Source organism: Crocodylus porosus, unplaced genomic scaffold, assembly GCF_001723895.1.
Source record: "Crocodylus porosus isolate Cpor-Errol unplaced genomic scaffold, CroPor_comp1, whole genome shotgun sequence".
Taxonomy (NCBI): domain Eukaryota; kingdom Metazoa; phylum Chordata; order Crocodylia; family Crocodylidae; genus Crocodylus; species Crocodylus porosus.
In genome coordinates this window covers 2,527,232-2,538,975 of record NW_017728910.1, presented here as the reverse complement: position 1 = coordinate 2,538,975, position 11,744 = coordinate 2,527,232, and the positions used below count along the sequence as shown (strand labels likewise).

General features: G+C 42.6%; 1 long non-coding RNA gene across 1 annotated transcript in view; it reads left to right on the top strand.

The window, feature by feature from the left end:
* The first annotated feature begins 529 nt into the window (after window positions 1–529).
* LOC109308355 overlaps window positions 530–11,744 on the top strand; it is a 35,348-nt gene continuing 24,133 nt past the window's right edge. The window contains exon 1 of the long non-coding RNA XR_002100585.1: window positions 530–779. This is a non-coding gene — a long non-coding RNA (uncharacterized LOC109308355). The remainder of the gene's footprint in view (window positions 780–11,744) is intronic.

Below are 11,744 nucleotides of genomic sequence, written 5' to 3'. Positions count from 1 at the left end.
GCTCCGTGCCCGTCAGGCCGCGCCGCCTCATTGGCCCGCCGCTCCGGCTCGCTTCGGGATTGGTCGGGCGCAGGCAGGCCGGGAATTGCCTGCTTCGCCTGCTCTCCCCGCCCACGCAGAAGTTTTGGCAGCGGCGCCGCGGGGTGGGGGCGCGGGCAGCGGGCTCCTGAAGTCGGGGGGACGCCCGCGGGGCCTGGCATCCGTGCCCCTTGCCACCGCCGGCCTGGCAGGCAGGCCGGGCGTCCCTCTGCCCGCTCCTTGCTTGCTGTCAGTCGTCCTTCCAGAGAGTACATATAGAACAATTGAAGCATGAACGTGGATTGTATTTAAAACATGTACAAAGAAGTGACAGCTGTTCATGGTTCAAGTATTAAGCAGATCATTCTACCAAGTTATTAAAGGATTTTAGACACAATTATCTCAAGTTTAAATTAATCAAACTAATTTTGGCAATAGCCATGAGAATAGGTCACCATGTCGTGTTCTGTTTGAATATTTTTTTTTGTAAATGTCTGCACTGAGGATTTCTTTTTGTTTGCCCCCAAAGCCACTGGCTCCAGCCACAAAATGACTGGGTGGACAGTGCCGAGCGCGGAGGCCCCCGGGGCTTTGTTCCCTGTGGGCAGGGTGGCTGTCGGATCTGCAGTGTGGAAAGCCAAGTTCGTAAGCACGCTGAGGCCCCCACAGTTGATGACTATTAAACTGGGACTAAGTGAAATGTCCTGGTGCTACAGGAAGACAGATGAGGACGGCAGGAAAGAAATGGCAGACTTCATCTGGTGGTAGACTGTTTCAGGAGTCAGCCCTCGGAGGAGGGTAGGGGGTGGGGACGGGTGCGTGGGCGCGCTGTTGCGCAGTGCAAACTGTAAGGGGTTTTTCATGTGCTTTGAGCTACTGAGTGAACCATAGGGGCCACTTGGCAGAGTGTTGGCAGTGGAGGTGTATAAAAATAAATACTAGAAAAAAAAATGTGGTCAGGCAGGCTGCAACCCAGCCAGGAAGCAAGAAGGTTCAGCCCTCCCCTCCAGGGCAAATAAACCTGGCTTTCCTTGTGCCCCAAGAAGATTCCTTTCTGACCTGGCCCAGGACAGCAGCGACCCAGTGGTGGCAGGGAAGTCCTCCCTGTCACTCAAGTCTGCTGCAGAAGGGCAGGATGGCCCTGGGAGCTCCCCCAGGGAGCTACACTTGCTTCCCAAAGAACAGGGATGGTAACCCCCAGCTCCAGCTCTGAAGAGCACCAGCCATGCTCCAAATTGCAGCCAATGTTCTTACTTTTTCTTTTCTGACCACTGGCTAGTCCTCCTGTATTCAGGTAGCGTTCGCCATCTCCTCAGTCATTCGTTGTCCATTCTGCATTCCCATTCTCTCTCTCTCTCTGCCCCATCCTCCTCTCTGCCAGAGTAGAGAGCACATTATGTGAACTTGAGTTCTGACAGTAACAACATGCTGCACAGGAGGACGGCAGAGAGGGGAGCAGAAGGAGAGGATAAAGCAAATGTGGGGGGTGCCCTGGAAATCATCTCTTCACCCCCCCACGACAGTAATTGTAAGGGCTGCATCTTCCCCACTGCTTGTTCTCTTCCATTGATCTGGGTTTCTCTTATCCTTTTGTACAGGTTGAAAGGATCAAAAGGCTACACTGGTTGGAAGGGCTTCATCCCCTCACAGGCCCCTTGTTCTGATGAATGTCAGGACTCCCTGCTTCAGCCTGTAGCAAGAACCCTATAGTAGAAAGCCCCTCATCCTTCCACAAGCAGTGGTTGGGCGCTCAAATGGGGTGATACCTCAGCACCTTTGGTCCCTCACCCCATTGCCTGGAAGCAGTGACAGCTGCAACAACAGTTGTGGAAGAGAGTCTCTCCATTAACCCTGCAATGGAAACAGGAACAGGTAGAAGAGGCTTCCATACTTGGGTGAATGAGGATCTCAAGAGAATGTCAACTAGGACTTTTACATGCATTCCCAACACAGACCAAAATGACCTTTGTCACCCTTCATGGCTCCCTAGTCATAACCCTAGATGAAGGTCTATCTTTACAATTTGCTATTCCAGACAGTGCTCAGGAGCAAGGACTGCAAAACCCTTCCCCAGGATGGTGACCAGAAGTCCCTGAAGTAGACTCTTGGCCTCCAAGTCCTGAAGTGGAGTCCTAGATTCTTCTTTTCATTGATTTGAAATTTTTCCTATCCCAGCCAGGCACGGAAATTGGACAGGAGTTATGTCCAATTGGGGACTTCCCTTTCCCAGCTGCCTGAAGGATACCCCTGGAGTGAATCTGGGGACACCTTGGGGACTGGAGGCCAAGTTCAAGCAGGAATTTATAGTGTAAATATCTGCAGTTATGCAAAGTTCCCAATACTCAGAAGTGACAAGAACCTCCTGCTCTCCAGCAGTCACCTATCTGTCAGCAAAGGCAGCCATGTGCCTTTGCCTCCTTACAGGAGCTCAGAATCCAAAACTGTACACACATTCTACCCACTGGAATTAATTCATGTTAGATAAAAACAAGCCGTCTTAAAATATTTGAGTTATAAATCCATTGGAAAGCACCTTCAACTCTTGTTTTTTACCCCCAACCATCCAAAGTTTGAATTAATCGGTCATTTATGCCCAAAACATGTCAACTGCCACATGTTGAGATTATTTACATTTTGTTGCTTGTTAACAGCAATTCACTCCGGCTGCAGCTGAGTCACAAAGAATCACTGGCTATTTGCCATTGTTTGTAGAAGTCATTCCTTTGTACTTCTGTCAATCAGACATTCCTTTTAAGAAAACGTCATCAGTTATTTTAGCCTCTACCAATCTTTGCTTTGTATATACTAACCAATCTTTATTAAATTAATTATAGCATATAGGTCCTTTCTCTTCTAGCTACATCACCTTGTTTCAACACAGCTCTTGCTAACCAGAAAAAACAAACTATAAAATCATACATTTCAGACGCACATAAATTGACTTAAAATCACTTTGGAACAGTGTTCTGGAATGGTTTGGCATTTTCAGTTCTGACTGGCCAAATTCAGCTGTTTCAGCAGAAGCCCTGTGTAATTCATCTGTAAGCACAGCAATTAAAAAGGCTGCAAGCAGAGGCGTAACAGAGCAGTTCTGTGCTTGAGACAGCAAATGTGTCTGGGATGGTGGTGGCCAGCCAGCAAGTAACTACCATGGCAGCTATTTTGGGGCATCCCTCCAAGTCGGCTGCTGCCCTGGTCACCCTTTACCCCTTGGTTATGCTACTGGCTGTAAGCCTAGAATAAGCCGTAATCTCAGTTTTGTGAGAATATACTTGATGAGATCAATCCTATTCTGCGGTGGCCTTTGTGGGGGACAGACCAGGAAAATGAAAAGTGACAGCTAAAGCCATGTCTACACCAACCAAATAGAGCAATTAGACTTGTTATGAACCAGAAACCAAAAAAACTCCCCAGTATGCCACTTTTTATACTGGTGTTAGGTATGTACAGTGGGGTTCTTAACAGTACAATTACATCAGTATACCTACAGTAATGCAAAAAACTCACAATGTCAGAATCTCAGCCTCTAAGAAAGACGAGCTTTTGAATGGAAGGCAAAGTCTACCCCAGCCATGTGGTTAATCCGATATCACCCACAAAAATTCTTGCCTGAGACATATTTGCTAGATCCTCCTGGCTACAATCCACTCCAGAATTACCATGGTAGCTTCTCAGTGTTCCAAAAATTAAGTAGAAGGCAGAGAAGGGTAAAACTTTAGGGAATTTATAGACGTGCTCCGGGAGGCAGGGGGTGCTTTAATTAGAACGCCTCCAAGAGTCATTCTAATGAAAGTACCAGGAGTGTCATGTGTATTAGCGTCCCCACGCTGAACAATGGCAGCAGCAGCACTTTACATTTCATCAAACCAGCTTTAGTTAAAGCACCCCCACTGCCATTTTTCAGCATGGGGACATTGATACACATGATGCTGGAGTCCATTGGACTGCAGTAATTACCATGCTCGATTAATCAAGTCTGCTCCAAAGTGGTGTCATTGGAGCAGCCTCTCTGCACATATATAGGCACCCATAGAGACTAACTGGTTCAAAGAGATACGAGCCTTCATAGGCAACAGCTTACTTTATCAGATCCAGATTGATTCCTCAGATGGGGTATAAACCTTATAAGGATCTCTAAGTATGTACATTTGCAAAATGAATACATGTTAAGTTATGGGAGGGAATACCTCCAGTGAAAGAATATAACAATATATTGGAACACCTCCAATGAAGCAGAAAAGCCTAGATGGTATCCCTACCCAACATTATTCAGTTCAATGAGCTCTTAACTTCAAAGTCTAATCACTAATTACAGCATAATTATTTTTATTATTTAGTACCTTTGTGCCAATGGCATCCTGTATTACTCAAAACACTCTTATTAGAGGATTTCTCTGCTTTAATGCTATGAATTGAATCTATTAGTATCTAGTCCAAGGCACTAGGTGATTTTAAAAGCACTGGAACAAGCACTTCTGCACCTGAAGCTTTCAGAGGTAAGACTAGTATGCTTTCTGTTTAAAGGACAGCCAAGAAGGCAAGGTACCTTATAGACTAACCCAAGTGCATATATGTGTGTGTATGTGCATGTGTAGAATAAGCTTTGTTCACATTCTTTTACAGCATCTGGCAAGGTAAGCTTAAGGTATATGTCTACCTACTTTGGTTAGTCTATAAGGTGCAAATCTACTGTGTCTTCTACTTGACTTCCTACTAACATGGCTAGCTAGTACTCTGTGCTAAAGGTCACCCTTTCAGCTTCTCTTAAATCCAGTTTGGCTTGAAAATTGCCAGTGCAATAGCAAGGGTAGAATTGTGGTGCAAACTTGAGCCCATTTAATTAAGAGTATCCTGGGAAACTGCCCTTCCCACAATAACCTAAATGTCTTCATTCTTATAATTATTTTGCAGAGTAGGGAGGCAGGCAACTTGTGTCACTGGGATGCTCCTTGTGGGCTCTAGTATGTACTGTAAAGGAAGTGCTCTCTAATAATTTGATGGTATTTCTTTTTCTATAGAGAATGGTTATAGGAAGTGAGAACATCCCATACCTACCTCCTGTGATCCAAAAAACTGCTTACCACAGCTCAAATCAAAACACTGATTTATAGAGTCCAGTGTGTTATGTGGTTGATGTAGGGATGAAAAGCTAAATTTTTAAGAGTATTTAAATGCCTAATCGTGAGAATTAGGCACCTAGGGGTATTTAAACATTGAGTACTAACTCTTGTGATTGGCAGAGGGATTAAATGAGTTGCTACATTGCCTTGTTCTGGTTGTATAATCACAACATGCCGGAGACTGACTCAATGACCCTAGAAATTAGTTCCAGTCCTATGTTCCAAAGAAAAGGGTCTATGGCTCAGCTATGCTGCAGAAGTGTTTTATCAGTATAATTATACCATTTGAGATCTACTGGCAGCCTTTTACCTCCCCCCATGGGGATGCATCTTAGGCTAGTTCTCCAAACAACCTAAACTATAGAAGCATAAGGACATTTTTAGGGTATATAATTCTGCCTACGCTGGTTTTCCCAGCACAACTGTATCAATCAGGGATGATTTTTTTCCTCACTCATGGAATTAGTAATACTTATGGCCTAGATCAGTGGTTCTTAACGTTTTTTTTTTAAAAGAACCTTTTAGGCTCAAAGAAATTATACAGCTATTTCCCACTGCAGTGCCTTTGAGGAAAAAGAGGGGGAGAGAGAGAGAGAGAGAGAGAGAGAGAGAGAGAGAGAGAGAGAGTTTACCAGTGTAATTTTACCACTTTATGGATACTAATATAACTTTCCCAAAGTAAATCCTCCTACTCTAGAATAAAATAATTTTTTTTCCCATTTAGTTTAAGTTGCTTTGGGTGCCTAAGCCAGATTGATTTCTAATTGTGTAGGCCATTAAATAAGGGCCTCTGTTAGATTAGGCATTGATTGCATGTACATATTTTTTGAAAAATTTGGGCCTAAAACCTGAACTAAACAAAGCTGTCATGGAGATATACTATTTCAGTTAGTATAGTTTCCTGATGAAGTAGTTATATCAGTCCCATTTTTTATATGGACCCAGTTTTACTGGTCAATTTATATAAAAGTAGATCTACAAATTTCACATGCATGCCTTTATTTTTATTTATTATAAATATAGCTTATTTCTCTTCCCATATAGGAATCTAAGTAATGTCAGTATAAACAACTTTACATCAGCATGGCTATGTTCACTGTAGAGATTCTTCTTTAACTATAACAGTACAGTTAAATTAATGCAGCTAGGGCTAATTTACTCATACCATGGTACACAGTAGGCTGCACTGCTGAAAGACTACTCTGGACATACTACCCCACTCCCCAGTGGATATAATGAAGCTACCTGGGAAGCAGCTGGGCACACACAAATAAGTATTCCTGGGATGGCAAATTTACTGGCCCACACCCAGTGTTGTTCTATAGCACCTAGTTATATCTATTTTGGAGTGTAGAGCATTCAGGGTACATGGTGTGCTTCACTGCAGCATTCCCCTGAGCAGTCCAGAGGCAACATAGATATAACCAGTGAGTTTGTGTCAAACGCAGGAAGAAACAAGTCTCCTGACTGCTAGTCATCAGTTTATTCAGTTTATTCATGCAGATTTTCATAACCATGTAGTAGTTTAGGAACACACAACAATACTCATAGACATGAACTGATATTAGTAGTGCTCATTAGCATAAGGTCCTGCTCAGGAAAGTTTTTAAATAACTCATGCTAAGTCTGTTTCTATTCAGGACAGCATTTAAGCATATGCTTATGTGCCATTTTGAATTATAATACTTTTACTTTGGGAGGGCCCAGATACTGTGTATGAATGTGTGCACATATGCACTCACACATACGTGCGCATACACACATACATTTGTGCATGCATGCATAATAGGGGTGTGCGAAACGGGCCATATTCAATTTAGATTTGGCCCAAATCAGGAGAGTGATTTGATTTGTTGATTCAGATTTGATTCGGCTGATTCTGAGGATTTGATGCTGATTGGGAGAATCAGTGATTTGGCCATAGACACAGCTTTAAATGTTTTTTCTACATACCTGGAGGTACCAGGCATGGCTCATGAATGCTGCGATGGTGGGGCAGATGGTCCCACAGGAGCATGGAGGGGCTTGGCAGTGTGCTTGGCAGTACTCCCACAGGAGCACTGTGTGCTCAGCAGTGAACCTGGAAGTAGACCGGAAGTACTTCTGATTCACTTCTGGGTCCACCGCCGAGTGTGTGGAGGACTGTTTCTGCATCCCTTCCGCTCAGCAATCAGCCACAAGGGGACCCCAGGTGCTACCTCCCCAGACCCAGGAGGCACCAGTTGTCAAACCAGGGGGCACCAGGGGGGAGGGGGTCCCTCATGCGCTCCCTGGCAGACCCAGAAATGGACTGGAAGTGCTTCTGGTCCATTTCTGGGTCTGCTGCTGAGCATGCTGGGAAGTCCCCTGTGCTTCTGTGCGACACTCCATCTGCCCCACCATCTCAGCATTCACGAGCTGTCTGATACCTTGAGGTTTATAGAAAAAACATTTAAAGCTGTGTCTATGTCCAAATCATCAATCTCTCCAAATCAATTCAGAGGCTTCCGAATTGATTTGATTCAGATTTGGAGATTCAGCTGCCAAATCGGGCCGATTCTCTCCTGAATTGAATCAGTGACCAAAGCTTCACACAGCCCTAATGTGTAATACTATTGCATGGTATAGATTTGGTCAAAAAGAAAAACTACTATTTTATGGGAAAACTAGAGTGGCAGAATAGTCCAGATTCAGCTAGCAATAGAACAGTGCAACTTCTGCTGAAATCACTCAGAGTTTCCCTTACTTATTCTAGGGGTAAAGGCATGCTTTTTTCTCCATAGTACTTTGTAAATATGGTACTACTTCTCACAATTTTTTATATCATGGAATAGGATTCTGCACAATGTGTATTTGCTTCCTTTTTTCTCCAGTGTATTAAGTGCATGTGTGAATGAATTAAATGAACACTGTATTCCCAGAAAGGCAGTTGGATAAAAGTATTAAAAACTGGACAGTAAATTTTCATCTTAGTTTAGGGGCCCCCTATGTGCACCTGGATTTTTTCTTTAGGGGCAGAGTAATTGTGCTACTGTCCTTTTATTTTTCCTCTTTTGCACCATGCTATTCAATTGCTAATATATTTCTTTCATCAGAAATAGCATGTCCAAAGGCAACTAAAGTAGCAAATGATACTTAACTAATTGAATTACAAGGTGGAAAATTATTTCCCAAGTCCTAGTCAGTTATTTTATTAATTTGATTTCCTTTGTTGTTAACCAGCTCTCGGCAACTACTTGTTCTATGTGGTAAGATATTCAGATGTTTCATTTCAGTGAACCCTTACAGGGATTGTTTTTTTCATTTTATGAAACAAACTAAGTTAAAACTCCCACATTTTATTCAAGTCAACTGGTTCTGCATCATCCTGTAAATAAATTAAATAGTTCCCAATCCTCCCACAAGGAGGTGTAGAGCAGTTAAAGGTAGCTTGCTATGGCACCAGATACATGAGTACCAACTCTGTTTTGGACTTATGCCAAAGGCTTCCCTCAGTTGCTCTGCAGCCCCCCTGCTGTGGCCTGGTCATTGGTAAATGGGTGTCTGGTCATTCTGGCAGGGGAGTCAGAGGCAGCTATATGTGTTACTAGCCACATCTCTCTCTTCAGTGCTATAAGCTACAGAAACTGCTGGGCTTTAACCATGGTAACCTGACGGCCCATTAAGCTTATGAAAATCCTTGACTTGAATTCCCCTAGTAAAATCCCCAGGCTTCGGGCACCTGCCCACGTGCACAGGCTCATCACAATAAATCAAATGGATAATTATTCTATTTCATATATAAACACAATTCTCAGATAATTAACTGTCCCATGGCACATCCAAAGTTGTATCATGAATATTTATGCTTTATATTGGAATTTCGGAAGGCAACAGATGCTTCCAAAGATACTGGAAGAGTGGATTCCTTCCTACACACAAATACAAGGAGGTTAACTTTTGACTTAACCATTTATAAGGTTAACCAAATGAAAGACAAAGACTGTTAATTAAATTAGGACACACAGTTAGCACTTCATTCAGATGAACAAACATGGTTAATAAAGTTTCTAAAGGAAGATAGAGGGTGTGGCTTCTATTATGAGAGTTACTTACATCTTGGAAGGATAGAATAACTGGAAGTTAAGCACCCAAATTAAAGCCAGACTGCTATATTAAATACCTTCTCTGCCCTTCCTTTAAGGAAAGGAGCATACAAGCCTGTAGATTCCAATTCTGCCATCAATAGAATCTGCATATGCTAGACTTGAATATCAGATCCTGTTGAGCTGCACCAAGTATAGGAGCTGAAGTAAAAAGAAGAATATTAAATTACCTTTAAAAAAAGTTCTTCCATTACTTAATTAAAGAAATAGGTCAGAAGTACGTCTTATAAATAGTCCTCAAAGAATATGCTGAGCTTACCCATTATGATCCCATTTTTCTATTTGTACAGTAAATGTAGGATCTGGACCCTTAAAAAAAGAAAAAAATATCAATGTTATATCATCAGTTGGTTTGCTGCTTTAATATAGCAATATTATACATTCTTTTGGGGTCCCTATTTTTCAAGTTGTAACTCATGCAATTTCTAACAAGCCAGATGCGTGAGTTATACATATACTCAATAGTCAGTAATAGAAAGAATTAGATTGCTATAAGATAGAATACAGGTAGAATGTGGCTGCTAAGCACAAGTTTCCAATATAGGTTGCCATGTGATTCTTCAAGTCCTTATAGCTATTCTTTTGTAGCAATTATTTATGCCAAGCTTTGAAATGGGAGCTGAAATATGTGTTCAGTAAAAACCATACATATTCACAACAGGATCTGGGGATACATCTACAATCTTTTTTTATAAATATTTCCAATATCTCTGTATAAGGTATATTCTAACAATAAATTATCCATCTGGCCAAACAACTTTATGGGGAAATGAAACTGCTGATGAATTGACACATACATATAAAAAATGTTTGTTTTGATTTTTACTCAGTTGTCCTGATAAAATATAGAATAAATCTGAACTATCTGCTTCTGAACTTACTTTAGCAATACAACACAACAAACACAACAGAATATATCATGTACCAGTTAGCAGTAGGCCATATCTAATAACAAACAGAACCTATAAAGTGCGAAGTATATTTTACAATTCTGTAAATGGACATTATAGTAGAAGTCAAGTATCCAATACCCAAATGCATCACTTATTCCTCAGTGGTGAAATATATCTTTTACAATACACTGACTACTGCTTTGTGTAATGGAGCTTTCTGAGAAAGAACCATATGTTGCTATAGCATGTACAGGTGCTGTAGTGACCCTAAAACAGGACTTCACAACAAAGCCAACTCCATTGATACCCCTAGCAAGTGGCACAGTCAAGTCACCTAGCAGTCTGGGGGTTATATAGGTTAATTCCCAGCCAGAGTTTAGAAAGCTTAGGGAGGTACGCTCAGCTGGGAGCTAATTAAATGCAGTTGAGTTTGTTTAGGTTTAGTATTTTGAGGAGGAGCTGATTTATATTTGAGGGAGATGCAAGCACTAAACAGCCAAGGAGATGGACAGTCAGACTTTTTCTATCTTAATTCTGAAAAAAGTTAAAAACAAAAAAGGGAAAGTGCAAAAGTTCTACTCCGTCCCTCCTCCCCCCGGCTCAGTGACATCACATTTTTATCACCAGAGATTCAAACACCTCCTCCTCCCAATGTCCTTTTTAGGAATTACACACTAAGGACTAGTGTGAAGCATCCACCCTTCATCTTTCAGAGTGCTCCCTTGATGGTCATCCTAGCACAAACTGGTTCATATTTTGTTGCAAGATGCAGTGTACAAACTGAAAGGAGACCTGTGTCTGGATCAGTAACTGGAAGAGTTAGAAGGCATCACCAGAACTGGCCCCTGCAAGCGGGTTTCTGCAGTCCTTCAGGGTCACCATCTTGGCCTGGCTCAACAGGAAATTGGCCAGACAGATCACAATCCCTTCAGCTGTTTGGTACAGGATTCAGAAGATGTACACTGTTGCAGAAAAGTCCAAGTCCATTGCACCAAAGAGGGTGTTGAGGGCAGCGAAGAGCAGCTGCAGCCAGGGGAAGTCCAGGAAGGAATGGAAGAGCATCGCCTCCTTGTAGAAGATACAGGCTACTGCTGCTGCCAGGTCTAAGTGACAAACAATGTTGCCAGTGGCCAGGGCCCTGTGCAGCAGCCTCCACTGAAGGTTTCAAGTCCTCTGGGCAATGGGCAGTTTGTACAGGACGTGTCAGGCCCAGTGGACTTGTTTTGGTGTTGCTGCCGCTAGCCTCAAAATCACATCAGGGTAAGTATTAAAGACACAGGTGTAACATACTGACTGTTTACATATATAGTGTCTTCCCAGACAAGATCTCAAAAGCGGTGTTACCTGTCAGCTCCATGTTCTTGGGGAACCCTGACACAGGACACAGACTGTCTGTCTGACTCACAAAGAATTGTCCCCCCCACCTAAACAGAAACTGATTAAGATGCAGTAAGAGACACACCTAAAACCCTCCAGATAAGGGTGACAAGAGTGAAACAACTGCCCTAGGTCTCATTTGCATCTGAGATAGGAACAGATGACCATTCATTTACATGAGAGATGGAGAACAGAAAGCCTGAAGCAGAGAC